Consider the following 15220-nt stretch of genomic DNA (forward strand, 5'->3'; position numbering starts at 1 on the left):
TTTGGAAAAGGAAGAATTGCCGCTTTTGAAGTATCTTATACTTAGAAATTTAAAAACTGAGGAAAGGTAAGTTTTTGATGAGTCTCATAGAACACACTCATCCCTTACTGCAGGAAGGGTTTTTTGTTTGTTTGTTTTTTTGCAAAAAAAATGAACAGGAGGTGATCGTTAATGACTGTCACAATCATTGCAAGCGTCTGTGTTTTATTAGAGGAAAAGCAAGTGCAGACATCCTGGTAGTTATTTGTCTTCACACTTTCACAATGTGAGTACTCTGTCACCACTCTAACTAACATTTAGAATTGCTGGAAGAGCAAGAGCTTGGTGACAGGCCTGAGGAACAATGATGGCCTGAGCTGCTGCTTCTAAGGGAGAGGCTCCAGCCAGGATCCTGGGAGCAAGAGTCCACAAAAAGAAGAAAATGAGAGAGTGTGTAATAAAAAGACTAATGCTTCCCAAAGTCCAGACCAAAAACAGGTCTGAACTTTGCTTCTACAGAAGATCTCTAAGCCTTTGGAATGTCATGCCTGATAGGAATGTCTTTATTTGCCTACAGGCCTTGAGCCTGCTAGATAGTAACAATGTGATTTAGAATGAGAGCTTTGAGCCACACCAACAATGCAATGGAGGGTGGGAGCTTGGAGACATTTGGGTCATTTGGGTCAGCTCTACTCTGAAGGGGCTGGAGTTGGATCAGCCACATGGGCAGTTAATCATGCCCACGTGATACAGCCCCAGTAAAAACTCTGGTTTCAAGGCTTCCAGTTGACAATACTCCATTGTCACACATGGTTGCCAGGAGGAGTTAATGCTGTCCATGAATCCACAGAAAGAGGACATCTGGAAGATCTGTGTTTGGAACACTCCTGGACTCTGCCCTATGCATCTCCTTCCTTGGTTGATTTTCATCTGTATCCTCTCCCTGTAATAAACCATAGTCGTGAGTATAACAGCTTTTAGTGAGTTTTGTAAGTACTTCTAGCAGATCATCGAGACTGAGGGTGTTTTTTGGGCACCCCCTTGAACTTGCAGTTGGTGTCAGAGTGAAGGTGGTCTTTTGGCCTGCTTCGTCTAAACTCTTCAGGGAGGAGAAACATTTTATACTCATTTGAAAATAAATTTATACATGGAAACCAGACATGGACTTGATAACACCCAGGGATCTGTATTATTGAGTTTTCTAGGATGGCAGCAAATTGGGGCTATTTTATACTACCATTTTGATGTGCTTTTACTATCCAGTGCCATTGCCTGATAATATTAATTGAGGGCCTGCTATACTGTAGACCTTAAGCCATTCTCCAAACATTGCTCTTTGGATTTTAATTCTCTTTGATACCAGGGGCCCTCAAAGCTGGCTGTTGGAAGAAACAACCCAGGAGGAAGGTTGGCTTCTGCACTGAATTAAAGAATTACAGAAAATAAATACTAGAGGCCAAGCTGTCTCCAATGTTTTCATGAGAATCTGTTCATGTTTCCAGGACCCTAAGTGGTACAATTCCCCCATCCTGCCTTAGGTGGCATTACCCCAGTTTGTCACAATCTCCTTTTGGTCCAGATGCCTACCCTTTAGTCTCAATTCCCTCTCTTCCCCCCATTTTCAAGAGCCACCAGACTCTGGTAATAGGGTAGAATAAAGGATCCTGTTGTAGCCTCCAGCCCCCGAAAGACACACGGACCACCAGAAATCAGTGAGTTACAGGAAACATGCTCTTTATTCAGCCAGCTGGGTCTGCCTGGGGTACGCAGACCCCAAATTAAGCAGCCCCGAAATGTAGAGATACAGGGTTTTTAAGCCCTAAATCCCATTCCTCATTCTGTCTTAAACACAAAGGTCTATTTTTCTCCTATTCACTACCTGTCAACCCACAGGTCGGTTGTGCAAGCGGGGGTACAGAAGCAGAAAGCTTATTGTTAGAATGTTAGGTTCCCATGGGTGATAGTCTATGTTCCAATGGGTGATAGCCTATGTTCCGAAGGGCGATAGTCAAACAGTAAATTTCCTACAAGTAATAAATCTCAAGTATTCATTCTTCAGCCACCACATTCCCTACAGGCCTTAGGAAAAATCGAATCTTTGATTCTTCATGCGGAATTTGCTCATAGCCTCTAGTCTGTAACACTAAAAGTCTAATGGAATTAATTCTTTTCCTTATATATACAAACAAGAAATTAAGGAAACATGGGCCAAAAGTTAACAAAAGGAGAGGGATGATTAAAGGTCCAGCTATAGCAGATAGAAGAGTTGTTAGCCATGGTGACCAATTGAACATCCTATGAAACCAGTTGTTTGATTCTAGTCTCTGGTTTTCCCTGGCATCCAAATTTCTCGGTACTTGTCGTAAGCTTTCTCTAATTACTCCAGAGTTATTGGCATAGAAGGAACAGGTTTTGCCCAGAGCCATACATTACCCATCTTGTTCTAAGAATAATAAATTTAAACCTCTTCTATTTTGGAGGACTACTTCTGCTAGTGAATTGACTTGAAGTTCCAGCCTGCTGATGGTGTCTTTTAAGGTCTTAATATCCTTATCTATCTGCATTCCAATTTCACATAATTAATGTTCTCCCTTGATTAGAGCAGTAGTACCTACCGCCGCTGAGCCTGCTATTCCGAGTCCTCCAAGAAGGGGGACTAAGACTGGTATGGCCCGTTTCTGTAACCTGTCCTGATGGAAGAAGTGGAGTCTGCCTTCCGGCCCATTGTAAAGGGACACTTGGGGGAGTACAAAGACTAAGATACAAATATTAGCCTAACCAGAGTTGAAAAGAACAGCTGCAGCACAGTGAGTGAGCCCACTATCGCGTGCTAGCCAAGTATTATTTGGAGCCTTATAGTATTTACTTCCTGAGGTAGGTACTTCAATAGTACGATTACAAATATCGAAGTAAGGCGACTGTGTCAACAGCTTGGAATAATTCTTTGAAATCAGGCAAGTTCCTTTTCCGTGTATGTCTCCCAAGGTGAGTCGAGGAGTTTCCCATTCACAGTCATGTGCACTGCTGAGCTCAGTTAAGTTTAAGGGAGTTCCTACCCCGACATAGTAAGGGGGTTTGGGGTTTAGGCACAACCAGCAATCGTGTCCTATGTCTGGGGTGGTCTTATTTAAGACCTTGTGTATTGTCGTTAGCAAAGTTATTAATGCTCCTTCTGATTTTGGTTGTGGCTGGTCGAATGCCTGGGCTAAAAAGATACAAAGGAAGGAACAAAGGATTAGACTTATGTATGCTTGAGGCTTAGTCTTAAGGGCCCGTCTTCCTGAGCTGTCCACTCTCATGCTGCCTTCACGTGGGAGTGATGAATCCATGATGGGATGCCATCTACTTTAACTGCAGTGGGCGTCGTCAGGTAGACAGTGAAGGGTCCTTTCCATTTGGGTTCTAGTCCCTTGGAAGTGAACTTCCGGATCCACACAGAGTCCCCAGGCTGAAACTGATGGGGAAGTCTGTCCCCTGGGGCTGAGTGGGCAGCACGAACCCCAGACCAAATCTCCTTCTGTACACTTTGAAAGGCCTGTAAAGACTTAAGTAAGACAAGGTTACGTAGTTCTGCCTTTTTCTCATCTTCTATTCTAGGTACTAAAGGTGGGGGTTTTCCAAAGAAAATTTCAAATGGGGTGAATCCATTAATATATGGTGTACACCTGGCTTGGAGAAGAGCAAAGAGGAGAAGTTCTACCCAGGTCCCACCAGTTTCTAATCCTAACTTGACTAATGTCTCTTTTAGGGTCCGATTCATTCGCTCTACTTGGCTGAACTTTGAGACCGGTAGGTGGCGTGGAGTTTCCATTGCAAATTTAGGTAGCTAGCCAATTGCTGAGACACCTTTGCTACGAAGGCTGGCCTGTTATCCGAGCCCTACAGTTCCAGGGATACCAAATCGAGGGAGGATTTCTTGTAGTAGTTTCTTAGTAACTACTAAGGCAGTTTCTTTCCTCCTCAATCTGTTCCCCCGCTTCCTCAACTCTCCTCCCTCCCGCAGCTATCTTTTGTGTTTTAGTCCGAATGGTTCTGCGCTCTTCTGAGGTCAAGGGGATAACTAAAAGCTGTTGGCAATCGTCTCTGGTGGGGCGGTGAGTGTGAAAGACACTCTCTAAGAGTCCCATTAATGCTTGGGGTTTCTCAGAGAAAGGCGGATTCTGTGCCTCCAGTTGTACAGGTCACTATTCGAAAAAAGCACGTAAACCATAAAGGGCCTGTCAGTATGATGCCCCTGGGTTGGTGCTTCTCGCATGGGAAGAATGGCCGGGGTAGTGGTATCGGCCGGTGCCTCGCCCGGAGCAGGAGCAGGAGGCCCATAAGGGTTATCTGCTCGTGTCCGGGGAGGTGAGGTGGTGCTATTGGGCCTCTGTTGTCCTGGATTATAGGGTTGGGGAAGGTCATTGTCCTCCGGTGGAGATTGGAGGACTGAGGGACTGGGCTGTTTTGGAGTTTCAGTTGCTGCATGTTTAGGGGTACCCACAACTAAAACTCACACCCATAGAGAGAGGGCACACTGGCGGAACCAAGGAGGGGGGTTCTGAACAAGATTTAACCATTGATCAATGTAGGGAAACTGATCGGGGTGTCCCGGGTCTCCTGTGACAATCTTCCAAACATTCCTCACCAACCCTTTGTCAAAGGAGCCCTCTGGAGGCCACTTTACACCAAAAGATGGCCACTTGACTTCACACAATGTTCTTAGTCTGCCTGGAGAAAACTTTATGCCATAATCAGCTCCCTTTACAAACCCTTCTCTGAAATGTCACAGGAGACAACCCAAGAGTGTCTTCTGTGAACTCAGGCTTCCTCCCATCGCTTGCTCAGAAAACACAAAACAGACACTCCGACAAAAACAATCAAACACTCAAACAAGAACAATTACTGGGGTGTAGGTGGACCCAGAGAAGTCCGCCACCTACAACCTAGACAAGACCAGAGATAATAAACAAAACCTAACAACTGAGCACAGGAGGCGACATCCCGTGGCCTGGCCACTGTCCGGGAGATATGACTGCATCCAGTGTCTCCACGGACCCCCACTGACCGGTCAACAGAAACAGGAATGTACCTTTTATCCAGACACCGAGGCCTCAGAGATTCCAGATTCCCGTTGGGACCAGGAACAAAGAGCGTGTCCTAAAGGTTGCGTCCTTGACGATTGTACTGACCCGTCATAGCATTCAAGGGCCCTGGAACGTCTCAGGTTGGCCACCTCTTTGAATCCGTAACAGGGACAGCAACCGCTTCGGAGGCCGGTCCAGTCTTAGATCCCAGGGCCACTCCCTGAGATCTCGCTGGGGCTTCCAAATGTAGCCACCAGCCCCCGAAAGACACATGGACCACCAGAAATCAGTGAGTTATAGGAAACATGCTCTTTATTCAGCCAGCCGGGTCTGCCAGGGGTACGCAGACCCCAAATTAAGCAGCCCCGAAATGTAGAGGTACAGGGTTTTTAAGCCCTAAATCCCATTCCTCATTCTGTCTTAAACACAAAGGTCTATTTTTCTCCTATTCACTACCTGTCAACCCACAGGTCGATTGTGCAAGCGGGGGTACAGAAGCAGAAAGCTTCTTGTTAGAATGTTATGTTCCCATGGGTGATAGTCTATGTTCCAATGGGTGATAGCCTATGTTCCAATGGGCTATAGTCAAACAGTAAATTTCCTACAAGTAAAAAATCTCAAGTAGTCATTCTTCGGCCAACACACACACTGAGGCACTAAGATGGGGAAAGAATAAGGCAGTCACAATATACACTGACAGCTGATAAGCCTTAATTTGGGGTCTGCATACCCCTGGCAGACCTAGCTGGCTAAATAAGGAGTGTGTTTCCTATAACTCACTGATTTCTGGTGGTCCATGTGTCTATCGGGGGCTGGCGGGTACAACATGTAAAGTGAAGCCAAAGGAGTGTGTAAACTTGCCTACTGGTTGGCTAATTCCTTGCATGGGTGGAGCTTCAGTTGGAAAGAAGAAGGTTATCAACCCTCATTTCATCCTCCCACAATGCTAGAGACAAGAGCCAGGAAGAGATAAGGTGAGTGGTGGAGTTCTTATATACTCTTCTTGGGTTTGGCTGGGTAGTTATATTTTGTGACTAAATGTGCAGTTTGTAGTCAGCAATTGTTTTAACTTTGTGGTTAGTTTAATGCCTATATTTCTAGACTTGCCTATTCAGAAAAAGGGAGCAGATATTTGTTTCTTCATAGTAGGTATGTAAATGAAAACAAGATAGCAAATGTACATGTAGACAAGGCCTTTTGAAGACTTTCACTACCAATTCATGATATACTTAATATCAGATGTTAATATCTCCCACACCCATATTATACATTAAATGTAATTTCAAAAATAAGTATGTGAGAGTCGAGTGAGTTTCAGTTGATGGGAGGATATAACATGCTTAATAGAATTTAAATTTTTATGAATTTTTGAGCCATTACATTTTTTTTTTGGCAAATCTCATAGTTTTGTACACGATTGAAAAGAACATGGCACCACTCACTCTGTGTCATGGTGCTAACGGGTCAACTAAGTCTCCTGCATCTGTATGTCACTCCATTGTGCTTGGAAGATTTAATCCAGGTGATCTGACACTAGGGTCTTCCTCAGGGGTCCTGCGTTCCCAGGGAACTGTACCCAGTTGAAAAGCAGGAGTCTCTAAGGCAAGCCCTGACACAATTTTTTCTAGGACTTGATCCAATCTTTAAACAGCAACAGGTTATGTGGTTGCTCTCGTTGCTCATTCTCTAAGCAGCTTCGATGACTTGGATAGATGAAAGCCTCTTTCTTGGCTATATTTTTCATTTAAATAAGTTTATAAGCCTTGGGGACATAACTCAACCTTTCGTGAGTTTGGGAAACATGAATCAATTCAGTAGACTAATTTTCTGGAAAAAAAATTAGGTTCTGAAACTGAAATATAGAGCTCTCTGGAGAAGATGCTTAGCATGTGAGCTTGGAATAGAGCTCCCTTCTTGATCATCCTCGTCCATCAATAACCTACCTCCTCCCTACTCAAGAATATCGTTCAGCTGTTTGTTTATTAAAAATTCCATAGAAATACTTGAGCACATTTTTGGAGGAGCTAGTTCCATGTAGGGGACATTCCCTTTGATAACATGTCAAATCTAAATAACATGTCAAATCTAACTCATTAAATGTTTTGCTATTGTGTCATATATTATAAAAATAGAAGAGAAATACTTTGTAATCGTTTAAAAATGTGCTGTAGCTTTAAAGCTATACTGAAAGTCTTGGTGTGCTCTGAAACATTATATACTTACAGCTAAAATGGTGCTACATCCTTCCAAACTAGAAAATTTAAGTTCTGTGGGGAATACAGGGTTATCTGGGAGGGTTTTTTATCTCAGTGACGAATTTTGATCTGCTTGTTATAATGAAGATAGGCCATTCTGAGCCACTGGAAAAGCCAAAGTAAAAGTTAAGGCTATTTCTATTCATAATAGAATCGACATCTTATATTCTGGCCCAAAACATCTGCTAAAACCGGCAACTTCTTAAATTAACCCCTTAAAATTTTCATGATCCAGAAAAGTCACCAAAGTCCTATTTTTTGCCCGTTTAAATAATTGAGAAAAATATGCGTCATTCACCTCAATTATCCAGAATGACTGTTAACTTGTCAGTAGAATTTCACCCCCCAAAACTGGCTGCTTTCCTAAGACATGTGTTCGGCAGATAACAGTGTAGGGCAAAGAATGAAGACAAGAGAAGAGAAACAAGATAAGAAAGATTGCTAAAACTGGAAAAAATGAAAGAGAATATCTAATTTAGAACCAACTCCTCGTTTTATAGTTGAGGAAACTGACATTTCTTTCAGAACTGCCCTAGGACTGGATCCTGCACACCTAGTACTTTGTTAAGCTTCAGAATTGAAGGCCTCACATCCTAGGAATCCCTCTCTTAAAAGGGGATCAGTAAAAATGATCTAACATGAGAAATTTACTTCTGATTCTCCCAAATTCCCTCTGCCCTTCCCTTTCTCGGTTCTTTGCCACACATAACTCCAGCACTTCACTATTTGTTCATCCTACTTTTTAGATACCACGTTCTGCAATTTATGCCTCCTAGCTCTCCCTTGGAAGGATAACCCAGGGCTGTACACTGAGCCCCATGTGCAGTTTAGTTGGGTTTTAACTCTAGATTCAGCTTCTCAAACTTTAATATCCAAGTGGGTACCTTGTGAAGATACCACCTGGGTATCTTGTGAAGAATGCAGACAATGAGTCAGTAGATCTGGCCCAGGGACTGAGATTCTGCATTTCTAACACTCTCCTGGGTGAAACTGATGCTGCTGGTCCAAAACTGTGCTTCTAGAGAATGCCTTCCACTTCTTTCGGAAGCATATGTGAACGTTGATGCAATCTAGAGATATAGATGTGCAAGTGTGTGTCTGTGTGTGGCATTCTTTTAGTCCTTACTATATTCAGCAATTCACATAAACTATCTTACTTCCACCTCATAACTAACTAAATGAATTAGGAATTATTAGCCTTGTACGAATGAGGAAACTGAGGCACAGAAAGGTTATAAAACTTGCTTAAGTGAGAGGTAGAGCTGAGATTTGAACCTAGGTCTTTGCTTAAACTAGTACCCAGGGACTAACTCAGGTACATTTTCTAAAACATTTAGGGCATATTTGTTCCCCAAGGACCACACTCCAACTATCCGAAGGTTGTCTGTCATGTCATCATCGCTGCTTTCTCTCACCTCACCTCAGGCATGGGCACCTGGGGCTCTCAGTGGAGGAGTGTACCCCACTGCTCATCTCAGAGGTAAAGTTTGTGAGCCCTGGGAGGTGAGTCTCAACTCTCAATGTCGTAAGAACCCTACAGGAGCCTTCTTGGTGCACCAGGTTTATTGAATTTGGGACATACCTGTTGGTCAATGTCAGCAGCACAAGAAGCAGAGTTGAAAAGGGTCATGAATTTATAGTTGGCTCAAGGGCAGTTCCAGGTCTTCCAGCAGCTTTTTCTCTTGAGTGTTTGCATTTTGGGTGAAATCCAGAATACACTACTCCTTTGTTTCCTGCCTCTTCATTTCCCAGGGACGGAATGAATATTTCCATTGTACCTGTGCTTTTAAGCTTTGACAATGTACTTAAAAACAAACAAACAAACAAACAAACAAACAAACAAAAAACCAATGAGAATAATTGAATTTACCATCTGAAGCATAACTAAACTTGGTCTTCTGTATTACCAAGCAGAAGTTTATCCTAATCTTTGTGGAAATTTATTAGAAGTCAAGGAAAAAGAACTGAAGGACTTAGTTTATGTCCTTAACCTATAATTCCATGGAGCATGGAGGAGTGGGGCTCGGAAAAACAAACATATTTATATGTACCCATCTGTAAGGCTCTGTTCAATTCCCGTAAGACCGTATTGTACTTTCCTTAAACACTTATTTCATTCTGACTCACCTCTTAGTAGTCTGGATGTTTCCATCACTAGATATAAGGTTTGTGAGGTTTTTGATGGCAGGAACCACATCTTAGTTTTCTTTGTATGCCTGGAGTGCCTAATCTAATACTATATCCATAGTAGGAACTCAATAAAAGTTTGATATTGAAAGAAAGAATGAAAGATCAAACACAGAAATTTAATAAGTTAAGAAACTGGTACATATCTCAAAGTGGCACACTGAGGTAATAGCTGCCACGTGTCTGGGATCACACCAGGTTGGTTCTATAGGAGATGGAAGAACTATGCCACAACCCCTGCCTTCCGGAAGTTTCCCTCTTTGTTGGTGTTTTGCAGTGAAGAATCCAGGGAGAGCAGCTGGTTCTTGGGCTATCGGCTTGTAAGAGGTATTGGGCCCCTTCTCTGTGCTCAGCCCTTGGAGGAGGGGTTGGGGTGGGGACTGCTGAGCCTTGTTTAACAACCTCCAGTTCAGTTCTCCATCATCCATCTGAGAACCTAATTTAAAGGCCACAGAGCCAGCTGAGTCTGAGAGATGAGGAATGTCTGGTTGGCCAGAGCCAGCTATTTATGGTGCACACAAACATTTGTTGGGATTTTTCCAAGTGGTTGCTGGTTATTAACAACCAGAGGAAAAAGTTTCCTTCTCTTGATCTAGAAAGGGAGGGTTGCCAGATACAGGCCTATTATCTGAGGTGGGGTCTCCTTTGTTCTAATATTTGGCTTTTAGGGCTCTCTCAGGCTCCAGGGAAGGCTTGGAGGTGATGGCGGAGAGAGGAGTGATCTTATCCCTTGTAATCCAGCTCTGGATTCCAAAGTTTCATTCTTCAGTCTCCCACATGCCTTGAGAATGGGGGAAAACAGTGGGCACAAAGCCAACTATGTAAGATTCCAAAATACACTTTCGTACAGCCACGAACCACAAAAATGCTCGTTATGCTCATAACTACAAAGTGAAGGTGAAAGTCACGCCAGATTTTACTTTTTCAATATCTTGGATTGCAACATGGAGTCAAACTGACAAATATTTTAGCTTTCTTTTCAAATATCAATTGCATTTGCAACAAACACTTATAAATCCCATATAAAGCTATTAGACAAGCTCATCTTAGCTTCAGAAACTCTAAGAAACACAAAATCCACTTGTAATTCATTTAAAGAAGTGTGGAGGACTCTGCTTGATATGGCTCAGAGATTGTGGTATGCATTTTACCTATTACTTTATTCAATCCTCAGTCCTCACATGACCCTCTGAGTTGGGTAATACAACCACCACCCCCATTTTAAGGATTAGGAGACTGAGGCTGAGAGAGATGGAATAACATACAATAGTGAAGACGACTGTAAGTGCTGCCTTTGGAAGCTGAGGTCAGCTTCCCCATCCCGTTTTTCGCCGTGATGCTTCCTGATGTGCCAGCAGGGTCACTAACATAATAGTCACTGTGGCTCTTGCAACAATGAGGTAGAAAGTACTATCAGATACGCTTGCATTGTCACTATATTCTCCTTTAAAAGGAGGCAGGTCACCTAGGTGTAATTCTTCCCAATTGTAGATAAGTACATGAAGGCAGACAGGTTTAGTGAATTGGGCCTAAGCTTACCCAGCTCCCTGGTGGCCAGGTAGGACCAGAATCCTGGTCTTGTCTATGTCTTCATCTGAGCTTGTCCTAGTACTCAGAAAAGTCCTGTGACAGAAATGAAAGAGTCCCCAGTTCCCACCGAACATTTCAGTCCAAAGAGGCCCAGCTCCTTGCTACTGTTAGAAAAGATTTTCTTTTGCAAAGATCATTCATGAAGATATCATATTAACTCCTGATTCCTTCCTCAAAATACCAGAAGCAGTCTCTCAAATCTACAGAATACCTTGACACCTTGATATGTATTGCTCCTTCTTACCTTTTTCTTAAATTGTGAGATAGAACATACATATGAGAGTGCAAAAACATTCGCAGTTTAAAAATTAACTATAAAGGTTAATTACCGATTCTGTTTAAGAAATAGAACATTATTAGCATTCCAGAATCCCCCACTTACCCCCCAATCACAATCTCCATCCTCCTCACTAGAGGTAACGATCATCTTGCTCCTGTGATAATTATTTCCTTGCTTTTCTTCATAGTTTTACCTCCTGTGTATGTGTCCCTAAGAAATAGTTTCATTTTGTCTGTTTTAGAATTGTTATGAACAGAGTGTGTGTTAGTTTATTCTTTAAACGTATTTTTTTTTTATTTTGCTCTTCAGAAAACCCTGAGCCAGAAGTCATGGTAGCCAAACCCAAGCTTTACTACTTTCGTGGCAGGGGCAGGATGGAGTCAATCTGCTGGCTGCTGGCTGCTGGCTGCAGCTGGAGTGGAGGTAGGTTGCTTGGTTGGAAAAGGAAGGTGGGTGATTTGGATGAGACTGAAATGGTAATCCTCTTCCTTCTTCAAAATTCATGATGGTTCCTTCAAGTTGCACCCACTCTTTCTCTTTCCACTGTCTTCCTTTGTAAGAGGTGAAGGACAGATCATAGTCCTCCATTTAAGAAGGGGTGTGAGGGTGGAAGCCTAGGAAGGTGTTTTGGAAGCTTTATGGGACCTGGAAAGATCTTGGTTGATCACAAGACAAAGGAGAGAGAGGGGACCCACATCTGAATTATTCTCTCCATTGAGACCAATTGATTTCCTGGGGTCTTTCCAATTCTACCTTAGTACCTCAGTCATGTTCTATCCATGGCTGCCAACTAGAACCCTAGGCCCAGTCTATGGCCATGCCACCCTGAACAAGCCCAATCCCATCTGATCTCGGAAGCTAAGCAAGGTTGGGCCTGGTTAGTACTTGGATAGGAGACCACCTAGGAAGACCAGATGCTGTAGGCATAAAAAAAAAAAAAAATTAGAGCCCAACTGCTGTCTGATCTCCCTGTAAATCCTCCTCTGAAGGGATAGCCCCGTGTGGATCTTTCCTTAACTCTGAATTCCCTCTCCACTGATTTTTCCATAGATTTTCACAAGTAGAATTGTTTGCTTTTATGCAGATGTAGACTTTCTTTTTCCTATTTGAACATCATCTCCTCTAGAACAAGGACTCTTGACCTCCTTTGTTTTCCTCTTTTCTCTTTAGGGACTTCTCCCCTAACACTGCTCACCTTACCTCAGCCCCACCTCAAAGGGGACAGAAAAAATCACTCTTACCAAAAAGAGCTTTAGAAACTCCATCAATAAATGATGATAACCCCACTTGAGTAATGATCTTTAGATCCTTTTTATTGATTATATGAGCATCAAAGAGAAATTTAATTTGAATTGATATTGAGGGAGAATAACAGAAGAGAGGAAAAAGAAAAGAGAAAACGGAAGAGCAGAAATCATTGGGGAAGTCAGAGAAAAAGACAAGAGTTTCGAGAGAAGAGCTAAGGTGAAGAAAAGGAAAAATAGAAATAAGGGCCGTGGGTCATGCTTTAAGTAAGCCAAAAATAAAAAGAGGTGCCAGTCCCATGCCAATCTAAACTAATTTACACACACTATCAGAATCTTTGGCTGTGTGGAAGTTGAGAGTTTTATGGTTCCTTTAAAATTTTCATTCTGGAAGCCATTGGGCATTTTATATACTGTGAATACTTCTCTTTTCCTTTTCTTTCTTCTTTCTTTTCTTCTTTTCTTTTCTTTTTCTTTCTCTCTTTCTTTTCTTTCTTTCTTTCTTTCTTTCTTTCTTTCTTTCTTTTCTTTTCTTTCTTCTTTCTTTCTTCCTTCCTTCCTTCCTTTTTCCTTCCTTCCTTCCTCCTCCTGCTCCTTTCTTCCTTCTTCCTTCCTTCCTTCCTTCCTTCCTTCCTTCCTTCTTCTTTTCTTCTTCCTTCCTTCCTTCCTTCCTTCCTTCCTTCCTTCCTTCCTTCCTTCCTTCCTTCCTTCCTTCCTTCCTTCTTTTCTCTTTTCTTTTTTTAGGACCCTAAAGTTATAACTGTGTCTCTATCTTTTATCTAGTTTGAAGAAGAATTTCTTGAAACAAGAGAGCAGTATGAGAAGTTGCAGAAGGGTGAGCCTAGATTTATTTGATGTTATTGGCAAAAATAGAAATTTGTTTCTAGAAATATTCATTTCATTATAGAAGATGGAACTCTAGAATGACAACTGTTAGAAAAAGCATACAGTATGACATTAACATTGACTATTCACTTTGTCTCTGATACAGAGCTAAATTTGTCATTTGCACTGTCTTTTTGGCTTTTATTTGTAAAAGCTTATCAAGTAGATTATGACCCTGCCTCAATTAGATATGATAGCATTGGTTGACCCAGTGCTAATTGGTTCAAAACTCCTCATCCCACTGAAGACTCCTTTAATAATTCTTAAATAATGATCCAATGGGTTGGAGGGGAGGGAACAAAAGGGAAGGGGATTTTGACCTAAGGTATTCTCTAGTTCTCTTGGTTTGTATCCACTTGTTCTTGGTGGTTTTAACAAATTAACAGAAACCATTTTAATAGGTCACAATTTTAGAATCAAGATTGTAGAAAAGATCCAAGAAGATGTCTTTAAGCCTTATGATTCGCCAGAAAAACTTCTCACACTGAGAGAAAAGACTGGTACTTTCACAGTACTTCTTAAACTACTAACATCCATAACTTTATTTTCCTCATCTAAGGAAACTCGGGTGTCCCATTGTTGCTGATAAACAGTCATGAAATTAACACAATCTTTTTTTTAAGGAAAATATTCACTTAGTACTCAGCAGACATACCATTTACAAACTGTATGACTTTGGGCAAGGCCTTCAACTTCTCTGCATCCTCTTTTTTCCAAATATTTTAAAATTAAAATACAGTTGACATAAGCATCCTCTTTACCATAAAATAAAAATAATCTATGGTTGTAAATTGCACTGTACCAGTAGCTCTTATTGAGTGGGTAAGGCTCACTTACTCCTTTCCCAATTCTTGTCCAGGAACTTTATTATCTGGAATCCTCCCAAAGCTCCCTCCACTTCCTCTTTATTTCTGCTCAAAGACAGTCACTGGTACACAGTAAGGGTTAAATGCATACCTATTGAATAAATAAATGAATGTATCTCCATAAACTTTTCCATGATCATTGTGGCAGGAGTGCTCCCTCAGAGTCTCTGAAATCCTCCAGCCCTTCTTGAGTCAGTGATGCTGCTAGTTGCTTGGGCCACCCTCCTGGGCATGACTGCTATTTGTGAACAAAGGCAGAGAGGGACAGCAGAGAGATCACTGGGCTGGCAACCAGGAGGCTTATTTCTGCTGGCTTAGCTGTCCCCAGACAGTGAGTTTGGGCAAGTCAAGTTTGCCTCTCTTGGCCTCCACCATGCCATCATCTTTAATATACATGAATTGAACTGAATGATCTCAAACGTCCTTTCCTTGATCTGAGATTTTTAAAACTCCTTCTGAAGAAGATCATCAACTCCTGGTTCTACGGGGATCATTTCTAATGCATGTTTGCGTCACTTATAAGCAGCAAGGCCCAGCTTTAGATGATCCGGTCAATATTGAACAAATGTAAAACTTTTAGGAAATGGAGGTTTTGCAGTCTCTCCATTAATAACAGTACTGATATTTCCAAAGCATGACTACAAGCATGATCTTATTCCTACTTAAAGAAACTCAGTGAGGTGGGCAGGACAAATACTGTTATAGGTCAGAAAATAAGCTCAGACACTTGCCTAACGTCATCCAACTAAACAGGGACACTGGCTTCCTGAAAAGCTGTTACTGGTTCCAGGGGCGACGTTCTCCCCACCGTCTTCTACTGCCTCTCACTAAGTAGGAAAGGTAGTGGAAGTTGGAGAAATTAATTGTG

At 42.1% G+C, this 15220-nt stretch overlaps 1 long non-coding RNA gene and 1 pseudogene across 1 annotated transcript; one reads left to right on the forward strand and one right to left on the reverse strand.

The window, feature by feature from the left end:
- Nucleotides 1-840: 840 nt before the first annotated feature.
- On the reverse strand, nucleotides 841-9585 carry LOC120594776 (uncharacterized). Its single transcript, XR_005650685.1, has 3 exons — nucleotides 9428-9585; nucleotides 8883-9104; nucleotides 841-922 (listed from the first exon to the last, which is right to left on the reverse strand). It is a non-coding gene; the product is annotated as an uncharacterized LOC120594776 (long non-coding RNA).
- A 2579-nt stretch (nucleotides 9586-12164) lies between these two features.
- LOC120595298 (uncharacterized) lies at nucleotides 12165-12283 on the forward strand (annotated as a pseudogene).
- Nucleotides 12284-15220: the final 2937 nt, after the last annotated feature.

The sequence above is a fragment of the Pteropus medius genome, unplaced genomic scaffold (assembly GCF_902729225.1).
Source record: "Pteropus medius unplaced genomic scaffold, Ma_sr-lr_union100, whole genome shotgun sequence".
NCBI classification, from domain to species: Eukaryota; Metazoa; Chordata; class Mammalia; order Chiroptera; family Pteropodidae; genus Pteropus; species Pteropus medius.